The sequence below is a fragment of the Marmota marmota genome, unplaced genomic scaffold (genome assembly GCF_001458135.2).
Source record: "Marmota marmota marmota unplaced genomic scaffold, marMar, whole genome shotgun sequence".
NCBI lineage: Eukaryota > Metazoa > Chordata > Mammalia > Rodentia > Sciuridae > Marmota > Marmota marmota.
This window is the reverse complement of record NW_026000020.1, coordinates 9,854,059-9,868,135: the sequence shown is the minus strand read 5'-3', so window position 1 is coordinate 9,868,135 and position 14,077 is coordinate 9,854,059. Positions and strand designations below refer to the sequence as shown.

Sequence of the window (14,077 nt, the reverse complement as noted above, 5' to 3'; positions counted from 1 at the left end):
AGAAAAGAAAGAAAACACCTACCTATCACATCATGGGAAACCCTGGAGAAAGCTTACATAAACAGCACTAAGGTGAGCGCCAGTCTGAATGTCTCACATGCTATAAATTCCAGGCCCTGTCACTCAGCCCAGGTGAAACTACAAAATGGAAAATCCTGAAGGTCTGCAGCAGAGAGAGGGGTGAGGAGCAGCTGGAGCTCAGACAGTGTGAGGGTGGGACCTGCACTGTGCCAGACCACACTGCTGGACACATGTCACTGTCCACTTGTCTAGTTCCACAGAATGCACAAAGTGACCCTGATGTGACCTTAGAGCTGGGCAGAAGTTGATGAATTGTAACAGAAGCAACAGAGTCTGGGGGTGTGATGGAGGGGCTCTGGGAGCAGAGGGGACACAGAGAACCCTGTACTTCATCCCAATTTTGTTGGGGACTTAAACTACACTAAAAATAAAGTCTAAAATATTTCCATGTGGAACACATGGAGAGGACTATCTTTGCTGAACAAATTCTGATACTGCCTTATACAGTCTCTTCAGGTCTTAAATTAGTTTCTTTATCATACAGTGAGCTCAGAGCCTTCTGGGGCTGATTGAAGGGTCAGGGTGCAGAGGAGCCACCCTGGATCCTCTGACTGACCCTAGTTGTAGTGCTCAGGGCCTGGTTGCCTCTGAGCTGTGCTCTCAGCTGGTGGAGGCAGCAGGAGGAGCAGCCAGGGCAGCCCAGCCTCACAATTCTGCTTCCTGGGAGGTTTTTGTCATGGCCTGTATCACTGTGGGAGGGAAACTGCTATCTTGTTGACAGTAATAAGTGGCAACATCTTCAGGCTCCAAGCTGCTGATGGTGAGAGAATAATCTGTCCCAGATCCAATGCCACTGAACCTCCAGGGGACCCCCAGGTTGCAAGGTGTTTGCATGATAGATGAGGAGCTTAGTAGCTTGCCCTGGTTTCTGCTGATACCAGTGCAATCTATTGCTAATGCCCTGACTGGCCCTGCAGGTGATGGTGATTCTGTCTCCACTAGACCAGGCAAGGAAAATGGAGACTGGGTCATTGTGATGTCACATCTGACACCTGGCATTGGAAATATAAAAAGAAATATCCTTGTGAGTAGTGATGTTACAAGCGGACTTTCATGTGTTGCCAGATAGCACTGACCACAATGTGATTAGTAAATCCCCAGTACTGTCCCTCCTTACCTGGGAGGCAGAGCAGCAGGAGCCCCAGGAGCTGAACATGGGCTCTCATGCTATGCTGTGTCCTGATGGAGACTGACTCCTGCACAGGGTGTGAGCAGCCTCTTAAGAAGTCCTCAGGGCAGTGGGCTCTGCTGTGGGCACATGCAAATCACCAGGGCTGTGCAGGCTAGGCACAGTTGCAGGGAGGGCTCCTCTCAGTCACTCAGCACAGAACTATCATCTCCCTATGTTCCAAGGGAACACAGATACTCTGCTTCTCTCTGGGGCCACAAGACCACCTCTGTCTAGTACCCCTGAGTAGTTTGTTATATTGTTCTCTTCCAAGTTCAGTGCTTGCTTTCAGAAGTAGACATCTTATGTCCACCCAGTGCCACTGATATTCTGCTGTGTTCCCTATACTGCATATTCCACATCTCAAATGTCAGTCAGCTCCTAAGAGAATTCAGTTCTCAGTGCCTGGTTTAGAACACTGGGGACCAAGCAGGGTGCAAGGGAAGCACGTGGGTGTGTGAAGCCCTGCATGGGGACTTGCAATCTCATTGGGGTCCTGAGGGTGTCCCCACATATGGGGGTAGTGTTTTCCAGGTGTGGGTATCCAAGAGGGGTGAGACAAGGAGGACACTTGGAGGAATGACAGCCCAGGCATGATGAGAAAGACACTCATGCAGGGAGACAGATATGATGGTGGCCAAAGAGGTGTGTCAGAGTGGAGCAGGTGGTGGGTATGTTAGAGAGAGTGGATGCAAGGAGGGGTAGGTGAGGATGACAGCTGTGGACTGCTTTTGAACAGGGGGATCATTATGATTTGGATGTGAGGTGTTTCCCAAAAACTCATGTGTGAGACAATGCAAGAAGGTTTAGAGGAGAAATGATTATGTTGTGAGACCCTTAAGCCAATCAGTGAAATAATCCTCTGTTGGGAATAACTGAGTGGTAACTGTAGGCTGGTAGGGAGTCGGTGGAGGTGGTGGATCATTGAGGGCATGTATTTAGGGTATATATGTTGTATCTGGCAAGTGGACTCTCTGTCTCTCTCTCTCTGCTTGGTGATCATCATGTGAGCTGCTTCCCTTTGCCACACTCTCCTCCCAAGTTGTTCTGCTCTCCTCAAGTCCCAAGGAATGTGGCTGTTTGAGACCTCTTAAACCATGAGCTTTTAGGTAAAATCTTCCTCCCATAAAATTGTTCTGGTCAGATCCTTTGGTCACAGCAGTGAAATAGGTGATAAAATAGGAATTGATCAAAAATGCCAATTCATTTATGATAACTAGATCCAAGATCCTCACTGTTACAGAAAGGAGTTACTTACTTGAAGGGAGACTAATTGAATAAAACCTATGATTTTAGACCATAATAAAAGTTATCAGTGTATACTCACAACTCTGGTAGAGTAAGACATGAACACCTTGAATAATTAGATATATATGTCTCTGTCTGTTAATACATACATAAATAGATAATTCCTCTAGTCTAGAATACATAGTCTTTTAGTCTCAAAAACGCCCATGGTTTCTAAATACCATTATTCTTTTGTAAAAAGAACCATCAATCCTTGAAGAAATGTCTATTACAGAATCCACAATGAGAAAATGGACATGGAGCCTGGTCCATCTGGGAACTAAGGGTACACTAAAGGAACAAGGTGGTCGTAGCCTATCAAAAAAGAAACCAATTTCAATTGGACTCCAACTAGCTACACTGGAAATATTTGAGCATCAAAAAATTAATGATGAATATATATTATAAACCACTGAATAAACTACAAATCTATGTATTGATACTTCTATCTTAATGCAGAAAGGGATGCTCATGAAGTATCAAGGATATTGTCCACAAATCCCTTCAAATTGTGAAGGAGGAAGGTCAATATGCAACAGAGAATTCAGGTGACACCACCTGAATCAGGTTCACAGCTTTCCTCTAGACATTCTTGTGTAGTATAGGCTGAAATGTTGTGGTTGTGACCCCAGTGACACAGGGTGTTACAGTTTGGAGACAGGGTGCTTGAAAGGATAATTATATAAAGGGAGTCTTCTGTCTGTATTAATTCAATGTGCCTGGTGGCCTCATAGAAAGAAGAACTTAGAACTCAGATACACCTGGTAAAGACCATGTGACACACAGAAGAATGAATCCTGGAACTCAGAGAGGCCTCCGAGGAGAACAGCCTGCTGGTGCCTTCCTCTCTATCTATGGATCCCACAATTGCTAGACAATACATTTTGCTGTTCAAACCTCTGGTCAGTGGTCCTTTCTCATATCAGCACAGCAGGTACACTACCACAGACTGACAGTGAAATGTCATCAAGAGGGGAGAGCAACTCGTATAGGATGGACATTCTATAAGGTAATTGGTGTGTCCTCTTCAAAAATGACAAGGTCCTGATGTTGAGGGGAACACTGCAAGTGTTCCTGACTGAAAGAGTCTGGAGACCTGCCACTGAGGACTGTGTGTGAACTGGGACAGCAGCATGTCCTGACCAAGGGAAGATAGGGACCACTGACAGGATTTGAGGTGGACTTGACAACTGGATGAACAAACTGCTGAAGCTGATCTCTCGATTCCACATGTGGTGTTGGCTTGTGTAGGAGGACGTAATCAGGAGGAGGCACATAGTAAAATGTGGTGGGCCATCAGTTCTAAGCTGACTCTCAAACGGTTTCAGGGGGAAAGAAGAACTTTGTGCTGTTCATAAATGTATGTAAGTTTGAAGTTTCCTCAAAAATTTTCAAAGATGAAACATTTATTGTTGAAGAAGAGAAAGGTTTTTCTTATCACTTTGCAGTATCCCTGACCCATTTTTATTGCCATCTGCTATTGTCTGTTGCCAAGGGATGGAGCTGGAGTCTTGGTCCTCAAACTGGTGATATTAGGAGGTGGTAGAACTTTAAGAATCTGAATCTTCTGGAAGGTCCCTAGATCAGTGGGGGCACTGCACTCAGAAGGAGTGAAGGCCCTTCTCATGTGACCACAGCTAGTTCCCAGGAGGATGGCTTATGCAGGCCAGCCTGTCCACTCCCTTACCTATCTGGCCATTGGACCTGCAAAGAGATGGTCTCTCTGACAGGTGAAACTTCCCCATTGCATATTTGGAATAAGATTGAAGTGAGTGTCCTACAAACTTATAATTTTGCCAAACAGCAATTGAGAGCTTTGGAAGGGAAATGCAGTGGCCAGGAACAAGAGAGGACATGTTGGCTCTCCCACCTCTAACTGGGACTCTGATTTGAAGAACCCACAAGGAGAAGATCAGAGTTTCAGGAGTACTGAGTACAGCTTAGGGGACACAATGAAAATGATTCACTCCCCCCTTTGTGTGGAAAAATCTCATGTTTTAAGAAAAAAAAATAAAGAGGAAAGATTAAGGAAGAACAGAATGATCTCCACCAAAAATAAATATCAGACATAGTAAAAGATGTTCTGCTAAAAGTGGTTCCAGTTTTTACTCCTAGATGGTGACATAACACAGATTCTGGGCACTGGCCTGTGTGTTGTGTATACTCATGAAGCAGAAGCAGGATGGAGTGAAAGACAATGTCCTTTATAAACAGATGGGTCAAGGGACAAAGGTCCATTAATGATGCTGCATGTGGCTTTGTTTCCCAGGAAGCACAGAGTTCAACTGCTGGATTTTCCTCTCTTCCTCTGAGTCTTTCCATGCTGAAGGAGAGGACCTGGACACTCAGTGCCCCACTTGCCCTAAGGGAGGTAAGTGCTCCAGGACAGGGTGTCAAAGCAGCAGTGTAACAACAGAGCAAAAATGCTGTTTGCTCTTTTATTGCCTGCCCATGACATTAAAATAAAACTTCCATGAGGCCAGGGTTTCTGCCTGATGTGTTCAAGTCCCTGGGCCCAGCACTGGACATGAGGCTGTGGGTGCACAATGTTATAAACAGTTTTCATCTTGGGTAGGGTTAAATGAAGACCCGTCCTACCAGAGGTTGGGACCTGAAGTTGTCACCTGTTACCCCAGGAGGAGCCATTGGCACTTGAGATCCATCAGTGACAGAGGGACTGAGGAGGACACGTGATGCCATTGAGAAGCCAGGTGACATAAAGAGCAGTGACGAGGGTGATTGTCACTCAGGTAGTAGCTCCTGTTCTGAGAAGTGTCTGTGCTGAGGGAAGCACCAGAGGGCTGGGTGTAGGTGACCCTGTGCTTTCTAGTGGCCAAAAAGGAACTTGAAGTGTGTATTTGAAGTCCAGAAGAGACCTGGGAAGGAGACAGAGGTTTGTGTTCTCTGTCTTCATTCTGTCCAGTGACAGAAGCATATTCCTTGCACCGACACCACATGTAAATGTTTCAATAACATTGGAAGTTTGTGCTCACCTGCACTGAGAGTGTGATGTAAAATGACTCATTTCTCCCAACTGCAGCGGAGTTGAAAGCAGACAGTTGATGAGAACTTGTCATTTGGAAGGTTGATGAAAACTGCACCTGCACCTGGATTTCTGGTGGTTTCCTTGGCAAATGATCCCTTCTCCTTTGGCTCTGGCCCTATTTTGTCCTCTCTGACACCTGTCCTCTGGCCTCTCCATGTGTGGACGTTGCTTTGACACTCTGGTGTTTGGCAGGCCCCAGGGGCTCAAGGACAGCTGCACAGAGCTCTGTAAACACACTTTCCATGGAGATGGGGACTGAGCACAGCTGGTGAGCACCAGCAAGGTGGTGACACAGCCCAGATCCTCCTTTGCATGTGCTCTGGGGCTCAGCTGAGAGGTTCACACAAGTGTGATTCTTTCAAAAGTACATAGTGACTGCAAAGTGCAAAAAGAAAAATCATATAAACCAACCCAATTCTTTGTTAAGAATCAGAAAATCTACTTTTGAGAAAGATTTTAATACACTGGTAGTCGGTGTGTGGTCATGGTATGTTCTTGATTGCAGGGACCTGTGGGGACCTTATGATGATCAGTTTCCAGGCTCTCTGGCTGTGTCTGCCCGAGAGGGTGGTCACCATCAGCAGCAAGTCCAGCCAGTATTTTTTTTACATATTTATTTTTAGTTATAGGTGGACACAAGTCTTTACTGTATTTTATGTGGTGCTGAGGATCAAACCCAGTGCCTCATGCATGCAAGGCGAGCACTCACCTCTGAGCCATAAGCCCAGCCCCTCCAGCCAGCGTTGTGTTCAACCAGAAGGAAGCCTTGGACTAGGAAGAGCAGAGACCTGACCCTAACTGCTTACACCTACCCAGGGCACTGGGGTCCCATGGAGGTTCAGTGGCAGTAGGTCACAGACAGATTTCACTCTCACAACCAGCAGCCCCAGGCTGAGGAGCTAGATGGTTCCTGCTGTCACCTGTGCTCTCTGCTCCTGCCACAGTGCTTTGGCCTCCCACGCATGTCCTACCAGGGCCTCAGTCAGTGAGTCTCTGCTGCACACACTGCTTCCTTCCTGCTCAGCCCTGTTTCTAGTCATTCCATCAAAGCCTCATCTCTAGCATGGTATTGGGAGAATGTGCAACTCTGGGGAAGATTGAGTAGAGCAGCTGCCCTGAGTGTGGAGCATCAGGAAGCCTTGGCCTGCATCTCTGTGGTGACTGTCGGGAACTTGCTCTTAGGTGTCCAGGACATCTGCCTCCCTGACATCTCCATACAATTGGATTCACATTTCTTGTCAACGTGAGGGTCCGGCTGCATCTCATGGCCCACGGCTAGGGTGCTCAGGTCCTGACAGAGCAATTCCTCTCCTGAGTCTGATGATGCTGCCCTTGACATTTTGCTCTTGGTTCTGTCACCTTGCCCCATGGTTCCCTCACCCGAGAGCTTCCCAAGCTCAATGTGCAGGACATTATTTTCCAGCTGTCTCCACCAGACCTAGTCGGCCTCTCTAACCACATCTGTCCATCAGCCTTTCCAGTAATCCCCTTCTAGTCTGAGTTTTGCATTTGCACAGTGATCTGTTTCATAATTGGACTTTTCTTCCTTTCTATTCCTCTAGGTCACCAGTATTCTCATGTCCCACTTCCTCTGCGAAGGCCTTCTCAGTGGGTGTAGCCTGTGGTGCTCTCTGTCACTGCCCTCAGCCTGCTCTGTTAACTGTGTCCACAATTGCCTCATGCCTGTGATTTGTCTGTCAATCATGGGTCACATCCAGACTTGAAATTCAAGCGCTATGGTCAGTTTTCCACCCTTATCTTGCCTGGTCTTACCTTACTAGTTTCTAGGACACATAATAAGGAAATTTGGTTATGGTCTCCTATGTGTGCTGCACTGTTCTAAGTAATTAACTGTGCTAAAAATATCAGTGGACAGAGCAGGAGATGTGGTGCATGTCTGTAATCCCAGTTACTTGGGAGGCTGAGGCAGGAAGATGGTAGGTTCAGGGCCAGCCTCAGCAACTTTAAGAGGCTCTAAGCAAATTAGCAAGATGCTGCCTCAAAATAAAAAAAAAAATAAAGAAGGGCTGGCATGTGGCATAGATATAGATATAGATATAGATATAGATATAGATATAGATAGATAGATAGATAGATGGAAATGTGGTGAAAATGCTTCTTTCAAATGCTAGTTTGCTGACTTGTGTTCATACAACAGAAGAATCACTTGGGGTGCTGTTAAAATGCAAATGCCCTATGCTAAGTTGGAGAATGCTAATCTATCAGGCAACTTTGTACATGGAGAATACATATTGCTCACAAGACTCTCTTGAGTCTGAACTTTAGTCTGTCCTGAAACACTCTAGTTCCTGATAAATAATTTTGATTTGAAAAATCTATGGTATTTATTTTGTGGTAAATACAGAAAAGAAAAGGGAAGGGAAACTTGAAAAATCAGTGAGGTCCCTTCTTCATTCCTCAGTATCTCTTCTTTAGTCCTACGGCTGGAAGAAGAGTCTCTCTTGGTTTTTTAGGAGGGGTAGTTTGTCCACTGTAACAAAGAACCACCAGTGACCACGGCTGCAGTCCCTCAGCAGCTCACCAGCAGTAGGTTGTTCTCATATTCCTGTCCTTCTACACCCACAGCCAAGGTCGCCTTTGAAGCACACTCGGGCAGTTCACTCTTATATTTATCCCCAGGTTATAGTTGCAATATGAGGTACAGATAGCTGTACAATTACTCCATCTTTCCTGCTACTGGAAATCTAATTGCAGCTTTCCACCCTCCCATGGCCAATCTCTCTCCTCTTAAGGTCGTGTACTGGAGATGCATACGGTAGTGGTGAAGAACCTTCAAGAATTTACAAAAACTTTAGTCGTGCAGGTGAGAGATGATGCAGGCTGGATATAGGTCAGGTTTAGAGAAAAAGATCAATAAGAGGTTTTCTGTATGAAAAGTCAAAAGAAAACAGGAGAAAGTTAAGTAATAAAAGCGTGTTTATTAAATTTTCTCATTGGCATCATTTCTATTAGGAACATTACTCTGGTTTTCAAAGACAAAGATAGAAGCTCTGATTTTCCTGGACCCATTAATGTGTTTTATGTCAATTTCCCAGGAGGGATTAGTTATGAGCATAAAAGAGAAAATAAACTCTCTAGTCCTTCTTGAAAATTTGTAGTAAATTGAGCAACATGGAGAAAACTTTAATTATTTTGCATTAAATTTTGACTTTACATTTAAAAGTTATAAGGAAGGTTAATTATCACAGCTGCTTCTCTCTCTCTTGGCCCCTGTTGGAGACACAGCACCTGGGCCAATCCAGGTTCCAGATTGCTCATGTTACAGCCTGGGTGGAGGGTGCAGAGTGTCATCCTACAAGATTTTTCAAGCTGAGGGATAATGAAGACTCAGGGAAGAAATTGTAACATCATGAAAGAAGCAAGGGGACATGCCACACAAATGATGCCACTAGTTGGTTGTCCAAGGAGTGTTTTCCTCAAATTCTCTTACACTGCAAAAAAAAGGATTCTATTATGAACCAAAATTATTCACCTTCCATGGCAACCTGGGTCACTGAAATAGATCACAGACATAAAAAGTTCTTGCATAGGTTAAGATGGGATATATAGAGTCTCAAGCCTTCAGTTATCATCAAAAATGAGGAAAGAAACAGAATACAGTCTTTTGTCTACATCCCATAAAAAATGCAAGTTGCACCAGTGCTAAAGACATTCCCAGATGCTGGAGATAAATTCTGGGGAGAGTCAGAGGTTTGTGTCTCCCGGAATGAGTTTGAGAAGGTATATTACATGAGGAGTAGCACAGTAACATCAGGGCATCTGCCTTCCAACAGAGGGCCTGGATTTGTGTTTGGGACTGTGACTCTGGGGCCTGGGGTGGCTTCACAGAGAGCAGAAAGCATATCCCCACCCTCCCCACTGTTGGGAGTGTAAGGATTCTGACCCTCTGCTCAGAACTGAGATGGGCTGCAGAGCAGGAGGCTGATTGACAGGACCCCTAGATCCAGTCCTACCTGCTGTGTGCACTGGGACACGTTTAACTAGTCACCAGCTCCTTTGTTGTCCTTACAGTTGATAATGACCTTCTCACTTTAGAGACCCACCCAAGTTATTATCACTGGGTAACAACAGAATATTCTAGAATTTTAAAATATCTTTAAAATATATCTAGCTATAGGTTCAGATGTAGATCAGTGATAGAACATTTGCATAACATATAAGAGGTTCTTGTTTCAATTCCCCCAAAACCACAAAAAAAAAGAAGAAAGAAAAAGAAACTATATATATNATGTCTCTTTTTATCACCTAGAAAATTCTCACTTGGGACACCATTAGGGGCTTGTGTTTTGATGTATGAATCCAATGGAAACAATAACCAAATTCCCCATGTCTAACAAAACTGTCCATTTTCAAAAATTAAAATATCTTTGAATTCTCTGAAGGCCATGACTATATTTGATTCCTTCAATAAATGACTCTCACTATACTCTTTTTAATTTTTATTATTCAAAAAATATTTTAGAACAAGTATTTCATTTCTTGTCTACTCCAACATCACCTCACTCACCTAACCACACCAGTGTATTCAGGTCAGCCTGACCTGCTGGAAGAGAACTTGGGGTCTCCCAGCTCTGATCTTTAGTGACAAGGAAAATGACCTACCTGGAAGCTGAGCACTGACTGTTCCATGCTCCGAGTAAGACCCAGGATGATTACCCCTCTGCTTCTGGGCCTCTGGGGGCCTCTGGGGGCACAGTTGGTTTGGACTGAGCAGATGGAGACCCAGCCTGACACACACCAGGGAGTATATTAAAATCCCTAGTCACCAGTTACATTCCAGGCTCATGCTACTCCTTCTTTCTAGTTTCTGGTGACATCTTCAGACCTGCTAAAGAGCAATCCCCTCAGTGAGGACAACTTCCTGTGTCCTTCTGCACCAGGCCATCCCTTGCTTTTACAAGACTCACCTGCATTCTCTATCTGACAGTGATCACAACTTTACATGCATTATTTGTTGGGATGGTATAGAATCCTATCTTTAAGGGATGGAAATCAATCCCAAAATGACCTACACCCCTACAGTAGGACAGCCACAGAACCCTTCTCCACACAGCAACTCACACAGAGAGGAAATTCAACAGAAGAGGTCACAGAGTCCCTTGGGAAGTAATATCTGGTAATATCTGGCCAGCCCCAGTTGTCACGGGGTGAGTCAAGAGCAGGTGTCTTGTTAGAGCAACAACAGCCCAAGACATTTTCTTTGGTTCACAAGTTGTGTCATTTGGGGACCCATGCTGCTTGGAGCATCTGAAAGGCAACATTTTAAGATGAGTGATGAGCAGCCTGTAAGTCATCTCTCAGAGATGGGGACAGGGGCTCTCCTGCATATGTATTGCTCCTCTAGGATCCAGTTGAGGGGTGCAGAGGACCATGGGCCACTCTCACTAGCCATGATGACTCTCAGTATCTCTGGGTTCTTGGTCACTGAAAAAGTTTGTTGGGTACATCATGATTAGCCATCACATTTATCTTTCTGGTTACTCAGAGCAATACCTATAATGGAGGTTACATTCCAGTGAACAGAGGGCTGACCCTACGTAAGTATTACTGTTAGGCCTGCTCTACGATGTTGGGACCCACTGAGTGTCTCACCCACAGAAGTTCTGTGCAGCACCCCCAGGTTCCTCACTGGGGTTGGGTGTCATGACTTAGCCCCAGACCCACTGCCACTGACCTGGGAACCATGGATGTGTGCAAAGAAGCTTCGTGTGAAAGGATATTTACTTTAGCCAAAGTGACCATGGCACTCATAATTAAAGAATGTCCTCCAACCCTTGAACTAGGATATGCCCAGAAAATACATTCTTAAGGTGCTCCAAAACAACCCAATAACTTGACCAAGGGAGACACTACCATAGTTTCAACCCTCACCCACTCTAATGTCCACAGTGAGCTGAAGGGTTAGGATGCAAAGCACAGATGGATACTGTTTGAGTCAGGGCCATGCCAACCCTCTCTGAGGCCTGGGGGCCACATGACCATGGAAGTTCCACGTGTCTGTAGAGACCAAAACTGGCCTCCAGAGGGACAGCTGATCCTCAGGTGAGTAAGGGCCACTTCAGATCTGTATTTCCTTCTGCATGATGATTGTGACAGAGGAGGTCATCAAGTCAATCCCGAGCAATGTCCTCCTGTGTGAGCCTGAGTGTGCACAGTGGGATGGATACACCATGAAGGGAAGGGACTTTCCTCCTGAGGGCAGGGGTGGAGCAGGGAAATCCAGGGGGAGGAGGGATGGAGGGTGTGAATGCACATGGGTATTGGTTTTGAGTGGGTTGTGATTCAGTGTGGTTGCCGTGGTATTAAGTCCTACTTCATGAAGGCTTTATAAACACCTTATATGGGAAAAGTGCCTTTGCAAATGGAAATTATGGCTATTTAAATATTAGAGATCATCCTGTGTTAACCAGGCATGCCCAAAATCAAGCCCAATGGCCTCATAAAAATCAGGTAAAAATGTAGAGAGACACTTAACATAGATGAAAGGATGAAAGTCAAGGGTGATAAAGGGTGAGACAAAGTCATGGTGTGCAGCCACCAGAGCTGGAGATGGAGGACCAGACTGTCCCCTGTCACCTCTACACCTGGTGTTGGCCACTGGGACTCTGGCCCACAGCACTGTGGGGCATGGTAGTAATGTTGCTATTGTTACCACTGTTGATCAGTGACAAGTCCTTGCTTAGCCAATGTTGAAGTATAATACCAGAGAAGCACGCTGAGGCAAGGTCAGAGTGGAAAGTGGAAGTTTATTAAAGGACACAGAAAAGACTTCTCCCAGAGGAAGAAAGGGACCCACAAGATGGAATCTGTGGAAGTGCAGTTGTCTCTCTATTTTATAGTTTAGGCCTTCTTTTATTCCTGTCACATTCCTGTCCTTTGTTCTGTTAAGGGTTGGGCACAGGTGAGCCAAAGGAGTAATCTGGGCAGGAAGGACTTTTGAGTCAGCATCTTCAAGTTTATTGGGAGCTGTTTCATTAACACTTCTTTGGGTTGGGCTCTGGGCCTTGGGCTTTTCCCGAACTTCATTAACATTCCAAGAGTTGTTCTGCTTTTCCCTGAATTCATTCTCAACATGGCCTCCATTTTGGATCTTACTCTATATTAGACCCGATTTACCTAACTACACTGACTACCTAACTTTAAATCTGGCTTCATTGTGACCTCCAATCTCTGGTAAGTGTTTACAGCAGGTGTTGGGAACTCATACCATGGGGCCCAGGGAACACCAGACTATGGCTGCCGGTGTCCTCATCAACATCCTAGTGCTCCACAGGAATGGACGTTGGACACTAAAGTGCTGGATATACAGCACATGGAATCCCACAGTGCAGAAAGCCACCTGCTTTCTGTAGAAGGAACCGTGGTGAGTGAAGACATCTCACTACTGGGACATCACACAGTATCCTCAATTTAAGATATTCAGAGGGAATTAATGCAGACTCTGTGACTGTATATTTATAGCATCATATTTCAGGTGAGTTATTTGGTTTATCCCAGGTCCCCCTCTGATATTTTTGCTGTGGCTTTCTACAGAGGAGGGAACCAGTCATCCCAGCACAGTGGGATCAACAATGTCATGTGGACTATGAGGGCTGGGGCTGGCTCTGAACCCAGGTCTTTCTGAAATTTAGATGCATTTCTTCCACGTGGTCACAGTCTTCCCAAAGGTGCAGCATGGCCTGTGAGGTGGGAGGAGAGGATCCAAACTGAAGACAGGGAATCTCAGCTCTTCCTGCCTCTGCCCACTCCCTACTGACCTGACCTGAAACTCAGGACTCTGCAGGCTCTTCTGCAAAACACATCTTACAGCCTTCCCTACCCTACCTGCCTTCATTCCATATGTGAGCAGGGATGTGCATTGTAGTGCCTGACCCTCCCTCCTGCCCTCTGCCCCCAATGCTGACTCAGTCATCCCCTCTCACTCTCCCCTGTGAATCTAATCCATACCCCTGACATGGAGACCAATGAGCAGAGAGCAAGGAAAACCCTCCTCTCTCCTCTGGTGCTGTGAGTAGACCCCACATGGGGGAAGATTTATCTAGGTATTTCTACCTCAGAAGAGCTCTGGAGAAATCTGTTCTTAGGGTAAAAGTTTTTCTGCCTCATGTCAAAGTAGAAACCAACTGACAGGAATGTGACAATGTTTGGTGGGGCAGTGGATGGCCACTGCCAGGGTGTCTCTGTCCCTTCCCTTGCATCAGTTCCCTACTGCTGCCCCCACAGACCACCATCACCTCCCAGGCTTAGAACAGCAGAGCTGGTTATCTCAGGGTCCTGGGGCTCAGATTTCCAGTGAGCTGAAACCAGGGCAGGAGGGCTGGGTGCATGCCTTCTGCAGGCACCTGAGGAGAGAATCCAGCTCCAGGCTTTCCAGCTCCTAGGTTCTCTCATTTCCTTCTCCTGGCCCTTCATCCATCTCTCAAGACCTCTCACCATAGTCCCACCCCCTGACTGTGACCATCCTTCCTTCCCAC

The 14,077-nt window shown here is 45.8% G+C and overlaps 1 long non-coding RNA gene across 1 annotated transcript; it reads right to left on the bottom strand.

The window, feature by feature from the left end:
• Nucleotides 1-776: 776 nt before the first annotated feature.
• Nucleotides 777-6,365, bottom strand: LOC125618857. Its single transcript, XR_007350244.1, has 3 exons — nt 6,355-6,365; nt 3,483-3,485; nt 777-880 (listed from the first exon to the last, which is right to left on the bottom strand). It is a non-coding gene; the product is annotated as an uncharacterized LOC125618857 (long non-coding RNA).
• Between the last annotated feature and the right edge of the window lie 7,712 nt (nt 6,366-14,077).